Genomic DNA, 15,724 nt, shown 5'->3' on the forward strand with positions numbered 1-15,724 from the left:
ATTTTGGGAAGGCTTTAACGGTCAGCGTCAATATGATTGTGTATGGGGTTTTTGACAATGTCATAGAGCAGGCCTGCACAACTCGTAAAGCGGCAAGGGCCATATTACTCCAAAGAAAACAACTGAGGGCCGAAACCCCCCAAGCGCCGCCAACCCCCCCCCCAGCGCCACCCAGCCCCCCCCAAAACACAACACCCCCCCAGCACCGCCCGCCCCACGGAAACAACCCCCCCAGCGCAGCCGAACCCCCCCCCCGCGCGCCATCTGCCCCGCGGAAACAAACCCTCTTCCCCAGCGCCGCCCCACCGAAACAGCAGTATTGAACCTCGGTAATATGTTATAGCGGCCCCTAAGGTAGTATAATTAAGGTAAAAGAAAAATGTCTTTTTGCTAGAAGTAGAATAAGATCTTCCCCCCCACTTTGTAATCGATTGCCCTGTTGAATGAATGAGGTGTGAATGAGGAAGGCGTGGAAGGCAGGCACCTCTGGACAGCTGCAACGCTTGGAGAGGGCAGGGCCAGCTCTAGGATTTTTGCCGCCCCAAGCAAAACAATTTTTGGCCGCCTCCCCTTTCTTTTTCGTGCGCCCAGCCCCACCCCAACTCCACCCCTTCCGAACCCCTTCCCCAAATCCCCAGCACCGCCTCCTCCCCTGGCGTGCCGCATTTCTCCCCCCCCCCATTGCTTCCTATGGGCCCCCCGTGACGTCCTGCCCTAGCTCACCTCCACTCCGCCTGCTCCCCCGGGCATGCCGCCGCTCCGCTTCTCCCCCGTCCCTCTCAGGCGAGGGAGGGCGAAGAAGCGGAGCAGCAGCGCATTCAGGGGAGCAGGCGGAGCAGAGGTGAGCTAGGGTGGGGGGGCGCAGGAAGTAATGGGGGGGTTAGAGGAACCGCTCCCCACTCCAGTTCACCTCCGCTCCACCACCACCGCCTCCCCCGCCGCTCGGCTTCTCCTCCCTCCCAGCCTTGCTGTGCGAAATAGCCGTTTCGCACGTGGCAAGCCTGGGAGGGAGGGGGGAGAAGCGGAGCGGCGGCGCATTCAGGGGAGCAGGTGGAGCGGAGGTGAGCTAAGGTGGGGGGATGCAGGAAGTAACGGGGGGGTAGAGGAACCACTCCCCGCTCCAGCTCACCTCTGCCGCCTCCCCCGAGCGCCTCGCCACTTGGCTTCTCCTCCCTCCCAGCCTTGCTGTGCGAAACAGCGGTGGCGGCACACTCAGGGGAGCAGGTGGAGGCGGAGCGGAGGCGAGCTGGGGTGGCGGGGGCACTTTTTTCCCATGCCCCAGAGTCGGCACCTATGATGGCCGGCACCAGAATGCCACCCTTAGAAATGTGCCGCCCCAAGCACCTGCTTGTTTTGCTGGTGCCTGGAGCCAGCCCTGGGAGAGGGGATGAGAGCAAGACCAGATCAGTAGAACAGGTCAGCCACCGACTCACCACTCGCCTCCTCAGCCCGCTTGCCCCTGCTCACCTACTCACCCCCCGCCACTGCCTGCTCACTCACCTCCTCAGCCCCCCTCCCCCGGCTCGCCTCCTCATTCCCTGCCACTGCCCGCTCGCTCACCTACTCAGCCCCCCTCCCTCACCCGCCGCTTGTCTACTCGCCCCCCCTCCACCCGTGGGCCGCACAGTGAGCCCATCTACTCAACCCCCGCGGGCCGCACAATGAGCCCACGCGGGCCGCATGCGGCCCCCGGGCCGCATGTTGTGCAGGCCTGTCAGAGATTAATCAGAGGAGAAACGTTCTGTTTGACTATATGTGAACATGGACACCGTGCAACTCTCACGTGTCTTATCAACAGACCCTAACACGAAAAAGAATTTCTTAGATGTGTTCCCTTGCGATTGGCTCCCTGGAGGCAAGCTGTCTCAGAGACCCCCTAGGTTTGGTGGTGAACACGCATCCACACAACCAACCTGGTGAACACTGGCTCGCCTTGTATCTGGCGGAGCGTAACCGTGGAGAGTTTTTTCACTCATATGGGCACCTCCCGAACAGTGTGTTGTTTCCTAAAAGCATTATGAAATTTTTAAACAAAAATGCCACAGACATTAGTACTAACGTGGATACCAGAACGAATGGATATAAACTGGCCGTGGGGAAGTTCAGGCTTGAAATTAGACGAAGGTTTCTGACCGTCAGAGGGGTGAAATATTGGAACGGCCTACCGAGGGAAACGGTGGGGGCGACGGACCTGTCTGGCTTTAAGATTAAGTTAGATAAGTTTATGGAGGGAATGGTTTAATGGTAAAACATAGTAGTCAAGGAAAACCAAGCAATGGTAGGTAAATAGTATAATGGCTAACAGGGGTCAGGATGGAGACTCTTGCCTATATGCTCGGGGTCTTACTGATCGCCATATTTGGGGTCGGGAAGGAATTTTCCTCCAGGGCAGATTGGCTGAGCCTCTGGAGGTTTTTCGCCTTCCTCCGCAGCATGGGGCAGGGATCTCTAGCAGGAGGGTCTCTGCCGATTGAAGTCACTAATAACAGGATTGGGGACTTCAGCAGCAGAGTCCAGAGAAGGGGTAGGGACGGTTTTATGGCCTGCAGCATGCAGGGGGTCAGACCAGATGATCATAATGGTCCCTTCTGACCTTAAAGTCTATGAGTCTATGAGTCTATTGTGTTTCACAATAGGCAATTACAAGACCCCTGCTCCGTCGCCTGTGGCTATCACTGCGTGTTTTTCTTACATTATCGTAGCAAGGGTTTATCTTTTGACCAGATTTTAAAATTGTATTCTAATGACTTAGTGCAAAACGACTGGATGGGAATGAATTTTGTAAAAAATAAATTTAAATTCTTGGGCATGCCTAGCCTTGCTCAAAACATGTTTCAACAAGCCCTGATGTGTATCATGCAATGATTTTCATAGCCACGTTACCCAATAAACAGTGCGGCAGGGGAGGGCGCCGAGCCCGGCCTTGGGCCCGCTCTCCCCGACCGGCCAGAGCGCCGGGGGGAGGGCGGCGAGCCCTGCCGGGGTTCCGCTCTCCCCAGCGGCGAGCCCGCTGCGGCTCTGCTCTCACCGGCGGCTCGCCGCCCGGGGTTCCGCACTCCCCGGCGGCCAGAGCGCCCGGGGGAGGGCCGCGAGCCCTGCCGGGACTCCACTCTCCCCGGCGGCCAGAGTGCCGGGGGGAGGGCGGCGAGCCCGCTGCGGCTCCGCTCTCCCCGGTGGCGAGCCCGCTGCAGCTCTGCTCTCCCCGGCAGCGAGCCCTGCCGGGGCTCCGCTCTCCCCAGCGGCCAGAGCGCCGGGGGGAGGGCGGCGAGCCCTGCCGGGGCTCCGCACTCCCCAGAGGCCAGAGCGCCGGGGGGAGGGCGGCGAGCCCTGCCGGGGCTCCGCTCTCCCCGGCGGCCAGAGCGCCGGGGAGAGGGCGGTGAGCCCGCTGCGGCTCCGCTCTCCCCGGCGGCCGGAGTCGGAGCGCCGCGCCGCCCCCCTCCAGGTGCCGCCCCAAGCACAAGCTTGGTGGGCTGGTGCCTGGAGCCGGCCCTGCCAATAAAGCATCCCAGGTGAGGGGTTTAAAGTCGAGCATGTCAGAACCATTAACCATGCACACAAAAGCCCCTTTATCGTTCCATGAAGAGATATTTTTATCCTGGCCCAGCTTATTTAGCAATACTAATGCATTTTCTTATAACGCTTATTCATGTTATCCAACACCTCCTGAGCAACAGAGTCTGAGGTCTTTGGTGTTTCTGGGGGTTTGGCAGTCACACTCTGTTCCTGTTCCAGTAGAAACAGACTTATTTTCTCTTTATCCGCATCGCTCTGCTTCACGTACATTAGGTACCTTTGAAGCACGGCGCTGCAAAGTTTAGCCTTTTCGTATTCGGCTAAGTCAGTTCTTTGAAGAACAGACTTCATTTCAGCATCCAGTAAGCGAGTTGCCGTCGTTCTGATATTTTCCTCTGCCGGAGGAGGAGCCCGTAATTGCTCCAACTGGCGGCTGGGCACCAGATACATTTTTCCTGCATACTCCATTATCAATTAGTTAAAAGCCCCGTTATCAGAGGGATAGCAAAATTTAACAGAGGTCCGATAAACCCCCACAGATGGCTTCACCAGATGCTTCTTTCTTTTAAGTGAAACCCTTTTATTACACAAAGTTTTTATAAGCATGCGTTTCTTTTTCAGCACACGCACTTGATTCTGTGTTAAAGGTACGTTTCCTTTTAAGGTATTGAGCACTATTTCTGAGATGGCCGCTACTAGATCGTCAGAGGCCGAACACAGTATAGCCCTCCTATGCTGTGGGGATGATTTGCTAAGTAAGGCCCAGGTTTCTCTTCACACAGCTAGACATGTTTTCGGTCAGCAGCCCCAGCTGTTAAAAAGGGGCCTGCAAATAATTCATCTCTTTTTATACCCGACTGTTGTTCTTTTCAAAGTATAAACTGCCGGCCAGTCTGGAGGGAAAAGACCAGTTCTTAGTCTATAAGCTTCCGGTGTGGAAGCATTTAAATCCACCACCAGGTAGCCATAAGGTCTTTTGGTAGCATCCTCAAAAGCTTCTAGAAATAATTGAGCTTTACCGGGCTACATTTGCCGAGCGAGCGTAGCGATTTGCAATTTATCCCTGGGATTTTTGAACAGAACCATGTACTTTGTGTTAGGTTAATTGTGTGACTCTTTTTTCCCCTGACAAAATATGTTCTGAACAATATACATAATGCTCAGGTTCCTGTGATGCACGTACTTGGTAAAGGCTTTCTCGATTTCATCGCTTTCACAAGCAGAGTTCATCAGATCGTCTATGATAATCATATTTACTTTATTGGTAGGAAACAAACAGCCATTGTCAAAAGCATCAGGCAGCCCCTCCACAAAACTGATAAAGGGATATTTACAAAGCAGTTATTTATACAGAGGTTGCCAACAACTGTAATACCACACGATATTCTCAGGCATAACAGACAGTGTTTGTTTGGCATTATCCAATACAGTTTTTATAAAGTAACTTTTCCCTCAGTTGCTAGGCCTCACAAGAACTGCAGAAAAGGGATGTTTCCACCTTGTATCCATTTTTCAAAAGCCGTAGGGCAGGGTTTAAAACCCTTCTCCTACGACCCTCTTGTTGTAAATGACTTTCTGTGTTTTTTTAAGGGTTTTTGTTTCTATTTGCCACTGATTTTTATTTCTTACGATAGAGGGCTGCTGCACCTCTATCTTTTTTTAGGTGTTTTCTCGCAGACCCGTGCTTTCAAACTGTCAAAGTTGATCTTTTCACAGTTTGCTACGTTTAGGGTAATACCTTTGACTTTCATACAGGCCTTTCCTCCCAACAGCTTATACCCAAATGTTTTTGGGCCGGCCGACACAAACTCAGTGATGTGTTGATTTGGCGGGATCTCGCTCATGAGGTCCCCTAAATAATCCCCCAGAGGGGGATTCCAGTCACCCTCCCTTTTCACAAATATCACCGAGTCAGTGTTGTGGTACAGGTACCGCTCTTGCAACCTGTCTAGGAGGCTGTATACTTCTAAGCAGGCATAAGCGGTGGTGAAACAGGCTATAAAAACATTGGTATTGCCAGAGACAGAGTACCGTTCTTTAAAAAACTCGCAGGATGAAACCTTGTAATTGGGGGAAAACAGGTACTGAAAGAGTTTGTCAGGGTCTCTCACGATGCTGGTGTTGGGTAGGTTTGTTCTTTGGCCAAATTTACCCCACAGAGAATTTAAAAACAGTTTAGCAATTTGGCATTTAGCAGGGTTCGACCTGATCTCCTGTTGGCGTAATCGCATGCCTTCTTTCTGGTAGAAATCGTTAATGTACTTATTTTGTTTTTCTTCTTCTGTGCACCAGCCGGGATACCCTGAAGCCTCTTGTTTCTGGCGGAGGTTAATTTTATGTACTCTGAAAAGAGTTCATCAGATTTTTCATTAAAATGCCAGATTTCATAGATTTTAGCCACCGCGTACCCCTTCGCTATGGCCGCGTTTAATTCCACCGTGCACCAAGTCCCCAGGATGGCCCCAGGATGGCCCTCTCCTCATCAGTATAGGTGCATGTCTCCCGCTGCTCGGTTTCTTCATAGGTTCAGTATAGCGGGAACATAAGCTTGCCACCCACTCTGACAGTTAACAATGGGAAAAAGAGGCCTCACAAGGGGTACACTTTACCTTTTGCAATTCCAAAATAATTTGCAAGGGGTCCAAATTTGTCATAAACTATATCGGGGTGTCCGATAGGGTATTCTTTGGTTTGTTACCAAAGGGTACAGGCCGGTGAAATCGTAATAGTGGATTTCTTCCCCGGGGTTAGGCTTGTAATATAGGCGGATAGTGTTTGTCCTCCCCACAAAAAGAGCATCCCTAGGCACGAGAGGCTGGGGTAACTGGGCTCGGTTTAAAAAGTCTGCAAGCTCCCTGTTTGTTTCTTTCATCACCTCCCACTCGTGCTCCCAAAGAGTCCTCACTACAAAACCAAGTCATTTTAGATAGTCGGTCTTGAGCTGCGTCTTGTAATAAAGAAACCCAAAGGATGTCCCCGTCATACGGTTTTGTGCTTTTTCACAATGACATGTGACACAACCGTGAAAAAAAACACCCGTTAAACTCAAAGGCTGTGCGTACCCCATCAACATCGGCATAACCGTCTAAAAAGTAGGGGCCTACCTAGTTCCCCACCCTGTAAAGTGTGCCGTATTTGTATATTTTCTTTGTGAGAGGTATACAACAGCCACTGAATAGATGGGGTCAAATATCTCTTTTTCTGCCTGTGATAGTTGTCTGGAGGGAGAAGAGCTACTGTGTTAGGCTCCAAAAACATAAACCTGTACATAGCCATGCAGACAGATGCCAGTGTTATGTACTGGAATGGATCTATACACAGTTTTATCTTGGTGAATTTAGCAGGCTCTTTCTCTACTATATCTCCCTTCTCCGTCATTTTCATAATCTCTTTTCTGTATAGGATACAAGCCTGTCTCAAAATTTTTACATCCTGCTGATAGTAATACGCGAGCTCTTTCTGCAAGTCAAACACCTCAGAGCTGTGGTCCCAATACCAGTCGAGAAACTCTGCTTTTTTCCTGGGCATCATGCTTTCTACACCATAGTGCTCCACACCAGACATAGGCCCCATGTAATTTTGATTTTCTAAAGTGTTAAAAAAATGTGGAAAATACCCTTTGCACCCTTCAAACCCCACCGCCTGTGGTAGCTTGCTAAGCTTCACGGGCAAGAAGTTTAAAGAGTCTATAAAACGAATGCCCAAGGCATCAACTTCCACACACATTAGTTTACGACCCTGAGTGATCAGTTCTAGGCACATCTTTTCCTTCACTAACTGTCTAACGATGAAGTACACATCATAATCTTTGGAACTGTGTGTTAGGAACATGTAGTCCCGAAACATAGAAAGACACTCATCGCCCTTAAATTCCCAGGATTTTTCTGGCTTTAGGGACATAACAAAAATGTAATTGGGAGTGTGCAACCCAGTCTCCTGCGTGCTTTTGAAATCATAAAAAATATACTTTTCTGAGGATTCGGGCTTTCTAAGGCTGTCCATAAAACAGAGATGACCATCTACATCACCAGTGATCAAACCCTGACACTGCTTACGCCGCCTCTCTTTACACCTGTGCCGCTTGTCCATGTAAGACTGACACTTATCACACAAAGTTTTAGACAGGCATTCAACTTGGTTTTTTGATGCATAGTCAATATGTCTGTCTAAACACTCTTTGGACCGACAATACAGTCTACAGCTAGGACACCGCAGCTGCACGCCCATGCTGTCTGAGCACGTTACGCTCAAGCAGAGGCGGCAACAATACCTGCAAGAGTGGTCGTGGCTGTACACCGTGTGGCAAAACTCACAATAATTTTTCGCTCCGAACAACTTTTTTACATCCAGAACCCCATAGTAATGCTCATCATGCAACAGTATGAAATAAGTCTTGGGGTACACTGGGCCCCCCCCCGTTTTAAAAAAGCCCCAGCCGCCTTTTGCCGTATACAGCACCACCTGTATGTTAACTCCTAAATGCTGTTCAAACTTTGCTACGTCACTGAGCATAACCTTTTATTGATCTGACCACCCCAGTTTCTCATGCAACTTTCTCGCCTCCGCTAACAATTCCGCGTCCGTAGGTTTACGATTGGACATGACGGCCAAGAGCCCACCCGCAAAACACAGATTGGTACCGGTGTAAGTCAGGTCTACTAAACATTGTCTCTTTTTGTGACTAATCTGACTACTAAGGATAGAATTTAAAACTCTACGAGCATCCCCACTTGTTTTTTTACAACTGTCACAACGAGGCGCAATGTCCCATCGACATGCAACTCTCTATTGCTCTGTAGCAGCTTTGAGGTCTGATTTAAGAACTCCTCAGCAGACAGCTAATCCCTAGTTCTTCTGACCGAAAACAAAGGGTTAGTTAAATTACGGCTCTCTAAACATAACTAAACATAATCATCAGGGCCTACCCTACCATTAATGTCATCGAGAACTAACTGTATCCCCCTGTGTATGGCTTCAACCAGGGGCGGCTCTATGTTTTTTGCCGCCCCAAGCAGGGCAGTCAGGCGGCCTTCGGCAGCATGCCTGCGGGCGGTCCGTGGTCACATGAATTCGGCGGCGTTTCTGCGGGTGATCTGCCGGTTCTGAGGCTTCGGCGTGCCCGCTGCCGAATTGCTGCCGAAACCATGGGACCGGCGGACCTCCCGCAGGCATGCCGCCAAAGGCTGCCTGACTGCCGCCCTCACAGCGACTGGCAGGCCGCCCACCGCGGCTTGCCGCCCCAGGCACGTGCTTGCTGGCTGGTGCCTGGAGCCACCCCTGTCTTCAACAACCTGCTGAGCTGAATTTATTTGCTCAAGATTGACAAAATGAAATTCTTCACAATACACCGACCCCCCAAATCTAGAAAAAAGCAACAGAGGGTCCTGTGGCACCTTTGAGACTAACAGAAGTACTGGGAGCATAAGCTTTCGTGGGTAAGAACCTCACTTCTTCAGATGCAAGTAATGGAAATCTCCAGAGGCAGGTATATATCAGTGTGGAGATAACGAGGTTAGTTCAATCAGGGAGGGTGAGGTGCTCTGCTAGCAGTTGAGGTGTGAACACCAAGGGAGGAGAAACTGTTTCTGTAGTTGGATAGCCATTCACAGTCTTTGTTTAATCCTGATCTGATGGTGTCAAATTTGCAAATGAACTGGAGCTCAGCAGTTTCTCTTTGGAGTCTGGTCCTGAAGTTTTTTTGCTGTAAGATGGCTACCTTTACATCTGCTATTGTGTGGCCAGGGAGGTTGAAGTGTTCTCCTACAGGTTTTTGTATATTGCCATTCCTGATATCTGACTTGTGTCCATTTATCCTCTTGCGTAGTGACTGTCCAGTTTGGCCAATGTACATAGCAGAGGGGCATTGCTGGCATATGATGGCATATATAACATTGGTGGACGTGCAGGTGAATGAGCCGGTGATGTTGTAGCTGATCTGGCCCCCAAATCTAGGTAATTCACGTTGCCAACTTCTCACTCTCTCCATATAAACCTCTGCATTTTCAGGATTACTTGGGGGTCCTCTACGGAACCATTAGTGGCATCTTCTACATCCGATGCTATTTGAGAGTGAGACTCCGAGGCACCTCTGTGAGGGTCATTGGGAGTAGAACGGGACCCGTCTAGAGAGCCCTCTGGGGAATTTTCTAAACCAGAGTCTGATTCCGCCTCCCTATTTTCAGACAAGCCAGTTTGAGAGCGTCCAGTAGGGGACATCTCTTTTTGTTGTTTTTTTTCCCCTCATTACCTCTTTAGCCCTTCTTATCATTTTTACAGCGACCCTGGCCTGGAACTTTTTGGCAGCCATCTTCTTTATCCCCCAAGCGCTGTCCCCCCCCTTTTGTTTACACATGAGCTGATGTGTACCCTGGAGGGTGCCCCTTTTACCCAGGCCCCTTTCCACGACTAGTCACACCTGCTCAGAGCCACCCTTTCCAGCCCTCCTTTCTTTTAGGCCCCTGAGGATACAGAGTTCACCAGTGTTCTGAACAAAGCATCATATTTTCCCCAAACCTTTTTAGAATGCTGTTCTTTTAGACCCCCCGAGGATACAGCGTCCATCAGTTTTCTGAATGAAGGATCAAATTCTTCCCAAATACTAGAATATGGGGGAGCTGTGACAAGCTTCTGGTTTGGGGAGAATGGTTTGTCAGTCCTTGGTTTTTTATTCACAACCCCTAGAGCGCATGCTCCGGGTTTGTGAATGTGGGTGTTTTTTCTCACAGTTTCCTCAGGGCTTGGTGTGGCAGTGGCCGTTGAGGAACTGGAGTTGCGGTGGCGTGGTTGTTTTTTACCAGAGTCTTTTGTTTTGTCCTTGGGTTTGATATATATGAGGTTTGGCCTGCCCTGATGCTTCATCTGCACTCTTGTGCTGTTTTGCCTTGTTAAAGGTCTCAAAGCAGATTCTTGGTTCTTTGGCAGTTCTGGAGGAGGTGTCCTTGTAGCTCTAACTACAGCATTGTCAGAAAAGTTGCCCATGCCTATGGGGGGCGGGGGGAGAGGACATTTTTTTTTTTTTTACAAAACTCAACTTTACTATCTTTCTCACCTACACCTATGTATTTACTTAAAATACAAAACCTCATAAAACAACCAAACCAATAAGCAGAATATATTTACTGGGCTTCATCCATCAGTCACTGATGCTGGTGATTTTTCCTTTTCAGCTGTCTTTCCTTTTTTTGTTTTGAGCTTGTTTATCCTCTGGTCTAAGGATCTCTCATGTTTTGACCGTACTGTGGAGCAAATAACATTATTATAAAACACATGAAACCATCTTGTAAACTTAAAAAATAAAATATTCATTAGGGTGTTTTTCTATTTAAAAAGTCATAGCTTTAAAACAAAATAATCCATTTCAGGCTGTACAACAAACACAAGTTTTGAGTTTATTTCTACCGCTTAAAAAACAAAAAAACAACAAAAAACCCACAAACATAAAAAAAATACATCTCATTTTGAAGAATAAAAAACCAAACTGCTTTTAAAATCCATTTTAAAACACATTTTGCACAGAAACCCTTGTTAGTTTGAAACACACCTACCACCAGTTTAAAGCCCCACAGTTTGCAACCAAATACTTTTCAATAAACCCACATGCATTTAAAAGCCACATGGTTGTTCTGTTTCCCACCCCCAATGTGTGTTGGGCCTTCAGGTTAAAGAACAAGCAAAAATGTTAGGTAGTATTACCCCCAAATGCATCAACCCCCCATTTTAAAAACACAGCACATTTGCACTGTAAAAAATCCTATTGGTTTGAAACAAACCAAGTACTTTAAAAAAACCTACACCTATGCCTTGCACAGACCCCTCACACTCAAAACAGCAGCTTTATAAACATACCATTACCATCACTTTGCAGCCATATACTTTTCAATAAACCCACATGCATTTAATAGGCCCATGCTTGCTCTATCCCCCCAGCCATGTGTGCTTGGGCCTTTGGGTTTGTTAGTATTATTCCCCCAATTGCATCAAACCCATTTTAAAAACACATCACATTATGCACAGTAAAAAACCCTGTTGGTTTGAAACAAACCAAGTACTTCTAAAAAACCTATATCTATGCCTTGCACAGACCCCTCTCACACACAAAACCAACAGCTTTATAAACTAGGGTTACCATATTTCAATACTGCAAAAAGAGGACACTCCACGGGGCCCTGGCCCCGCCCCAACTCCGCCCCTTCTCCAAATTCCCTGCCCCAACTCCGCCCCCTCCCCTGAGCACCCCGCATTCCCCCTCCTCCCTCCCGCCTCCTGGCTGCGCTGTGGGGAGCGGCGGGAGCCGGGAAAGTTGGAGCCCGGAGAGGAGGCGGTCCCCTTACCATGCCTCCCTATTTTCCTGGACATGTCCGGCTTTTTGGAAATTCCTCCCGGATGGGGATTTGAGGACCAAAAAGCCGGACATGTCCGGGAAAATCCAAACGTATGGTAATCCTACCCCAGAGCCACCTCCCGCCCGACTGCTGGACCCCCCAGGCCTCACCCCAGAGCCGCCTCCCGCCCGCCCGCCAGACCCCCCAGGCCTCACCCCAGAGCCGCCTTCCACCCATCCGCAGGACCCCCCAGGCCTCACCCCAGAGCCACCCGGTCTCCACAGGGCTCATCCTCAGCCTTCTCCTGCCTCAGTGCCCCCTCTCCTGAGAGCCTGGCCTCCGCAGCCCCCCCCTCCACAGCCCCTGCCTCAGAGCCCCCCACCCCCTCCCATAGCGCCCCCCACCTTCCACAGCACCCCCCACCTCAGTCCTCCCCTTTACCTCCATCCATAACCCCTACCCTTCATTTCCCCACCTCCTCCCATAGCCCACCCCCTCCACAGCCCCTGCCTCAGAGCCCCCCATCCCCTCCCATAGCCCCCTACCCTCAGAATCCCCCCCACCTCAGAATCCCCCACCCTTCACCTCCCTCAGGGGAGCCTCCACCCCTGCTCCCAGCTGGACCCGGCGAGGCTGCGGCAGCTCGGGCTTCGGGAGGCGCTGCAGCGCATGCCCTTCCCGGGTGGGGGAGCTCGGGCTCCCGGGAGCCACCGCACCCCGAGAAACTTTCCCCTGCGCCAGCACCCGCCCCCGGGCAGCGGCTCCGCCGGGGGGGAGGCAGCCCCGGCTGCACGGACCGCTGGCGGGGGGCTCCTTATACGGCCGGGATGGAGGGGGGAGATTGAGGCTCTGCCAGAGCCACGGGGATGCTGGGAGGAGGGAGAAGCGGCTGCGGGTCCCCCACACCAGCAGCTGGCTGCAGAGACGCCACCGCTCCTAGCCGTGGGGTGCAGAGTTGCAGCAGCACGGGGGGGTTGTAAACCCCAGGCTGAGTGAGCTGACACCCCAAGAGGAGAGGGGGCAATGGGTAGGGTTATCATACATCCATATTTTCCGGATGTTTTTATATATTTAAAAAATCCTCCCGGACGGCAATTAACAACTAAAAAGCCGGACATGTCCGGGGAAATACGGACATATGGTAACCCTATATAAACACTCCAAACCAAGTTTGCAACCAAATACTTTTAAAAACCCACCTATGTTTTACACACCCAACAGTTTAAAACAGTTTGCAACAAAATACTTTTCAATAAATCCACATGCATTTAAAAGCCAATTGTAAAAGTTACCTTTTACTACAGAATAAAGTGTTGCAGGCACATGTTTGTTCTGTTTCCTCCCCCCCCCCCCCCCATATGTGTGTTTGGGTTCAGGTTAAAGAACAGGCAAACATTTTAGTTAGTATTACCACCAAATCCCTATACAACCTGTGTAATACCTAATTTTTTTTTTTAATTTAACAATCTTAAGCACAACTATAGTTAAAATGTTTTTTACCTTGGCCTGGTGGTGAAATGCAGTTTAAAGTTATTGGTTCCATGCTAAACAGATCACACTGCAATAAACATAGGTACCATTATTTGCTAAGACAGAATGGGCAAAGAGTGGCATTATATAATATATATTTCAGAGTTAAAAACAGGGAGCATACCTCCTTCTACAGTCCAGCAGCAGCAGCCATTGAAGAACGTTTCTGTTGAAAAGGACAGTCTCCAACATACCTGAGGTTTTTATACCATCCTAGCCCATTGTTTCAAACAGACTTCAACATAGTAGCTAGCAGGTTAATTTAATCACCACAGCTCTGAAATAATAGAGCCTTAAGGACTTTAGGCACCCCTCCCATAGCATTCCCTTTTGTGATCTGAGGTGGGGGAACCAAATTGTCTGCACAACAGGGCTTTTTTGTTCTTTTCCTGTTTTTTTTTCTTCAGCCTTGGCTACACTGGCGGTGTTCAGGGCTGGAACTCACCATCCTCACCCACCCAATTTAACCCTATGGCAACAAGGGTAAGTAATCACAGTTACCTGGCTATCCAGTGGGAGTGTGATTAATACCCATTCAGTTCAACAGGATAAGTCAACTCTATTGTACTCAAACACATGTCTGAACCAGCCCTGTTTGTTTTATTGTAAACACATTTTTAGGATTTTTTTCCCCTCCCACAACATACATTTCAGCTTTTTGCTGTAAATGGGTCTCTTTTATACAAAAACACAAGAGCTAGGTTCTCACAAACAATAATTTTTTTTATTTAAAAGACATACAGCTCCTTGAAAACAAACCAAGATGCTTCATTAAAACTTTTAGCTCACTTAAGGGCCAAAGGCCTTCTAACAGAAACACAGATAGTCACAAAGTCCTTTTTCAATAGGTTTTTTTTTTTAATTTACAGCTACCAAGTTTTATATCGCATGTTTGTCCCCTCACCATTCTCTAACTTAATCCTTTTAGATTTCTTACAAACAGGCTTTTTCTTAAGCAGGGTTCTGTAACTTTTTGTGCGGACTAGATAACGCTGTAAGCAGTGTGATACAGCATGGCCAGAGGGCAGCAGGAGAGGGTTAGAAGGGAGCCTTATTCCCCATAGAGGAAAGAAAGTTTGCTATAGATCAATTAGAGCACCTGAAGCCAATTAGAGTACCTGAAGTCAGTCACCTGATAAAAAACCCCTGCTTCAATCAGACAGGGAAAGGAGTTGGAGCAGAGAGGATTGGTGTTGGAGCAGAGAACAGTTTGAAGGAGTAGAAACAGAGTGGATTGGTGTTGGAGCAGAGAGCAGTTTGGAGGGAAGCAGAGGAAAATTTGGAGAAGTGCTGTGGTGGGCTAAGAAGACCAAGACCCTAGGTAAAGGGACACCTGGCTTGTGCAAAGGGAGGGCAGGAAGCCCCCCACAAGCTGAAGGGCAGGAGAGGGAAGTAGCCCAGGGGAAGGAACCGCTAGTTCAAGTGGTTTACCACTATCCCTAGGGCCCCTGGGCTGGGACCCGGAGTAGAGGGCAGGCCCGGGTCCCTCCCTCTCCACTCCCCTCCTCTAGGACACTAGTGGGGTAGTTAATATCCCAGTTCAGGGGCAAGAAACGGCGCCCTGAAACCCCCCCCCCCCAAGAAGAGAGGGCGCGAGACCCATCATAGTAGTGCCGGCAATTTGCCACATGTGGTGGGATCTATGCACTGGGGACTTAAACCAGGGTTAGCCAAAACCCTCCCATCCTTAAGATGGACAACGTGGTCAAGGCCCTAATACAAGCCACCGCGACCCAGCAGGAGGCTACCCAGGTCCAAGCAACTGCCCAACAGGAGGCGACTCGGATGCAGCAGGAGACTAATCATCTTTTGATGAGTCAGGCTGCCCAGGACCGAGCCCTGCTGAAAGAGCTGGTGAACCAGATGAAGGCCCTTATGGAACTGAACCACAACTGTGAAGGGACCCGGACCATATGGGCCAGCCACTGCCTACAGAAAATGACACGGGAGGATGATTCATAGATTCATAGATTCTAGGACTGGAAGGGACCTCGAGAGGTCATCGAGTCCAGTCCCCTGCCCGCATGGCAGGACCAAATACTGTCTAGACCATCCCTGATAGACATTTATCTAACCTACTCTTAAATATCTCCAGAGATGGAGATTCCACAACTTCCCTAGGCAATTTATTCCAGTGTTTAACCACCCTGACAGTTAGGAACTTTTTCCTAATGTCCAACCTAGACCTCCCTTGCTGCAGTTTAAACCCATTGCTTCTGGCTCTATCCTTAGAGGCTAAGGTGAACAAGTTTTCTCACTCCTCCTTATGACACTCTTTTAAATACCTGAAAACTGCTATCATGTCCCCTCTCAGTCTTCTCTTTTCCAAACTAAACAAACCCAATTCTTTCAGCCTTCCT

General features: G+C 49.5%; 1 long non-coding RNA gene across 1 annotated transcript; it reads right to left on the reverse strand.

Annotated features, from left to right (window-relative positions):
• Positions 1-4,784: 4,784 nt before the first annotated feature.
• LOC122174266 (uncharacterized) lies at positions 4,785-13,868 on the reverse strand. The gene is made up of 3 exons (XR_006175867.2): positions 13,489-13,868; positions 13,335-13,392; positions 4,785-10,748 (listed from the first exon to the last, which is right to left on the reverse strand). It is a non-coding gene; the product is annotated as an uncharacterized LOC122174266 (long non-coding RNA).
• Between the last annotated feature and the right edge of the window lie 1,856 nt (positions 13,869-15,724).

The sequence above is a fragment of the Chrysemys picta genome, chromosome 15 (genome assembly GCF_011386835.1).
Source record: "Chrysemys picta bellii isolate R12L10 chromosome 15, ASM1138683v2, whole genome shotgun sequence".
Taxonomy (NCBI): Eukaryota; Metazoa; Chordata; order Testudines; family Emydidae; genus Chrysemys; species Chrysemys picta.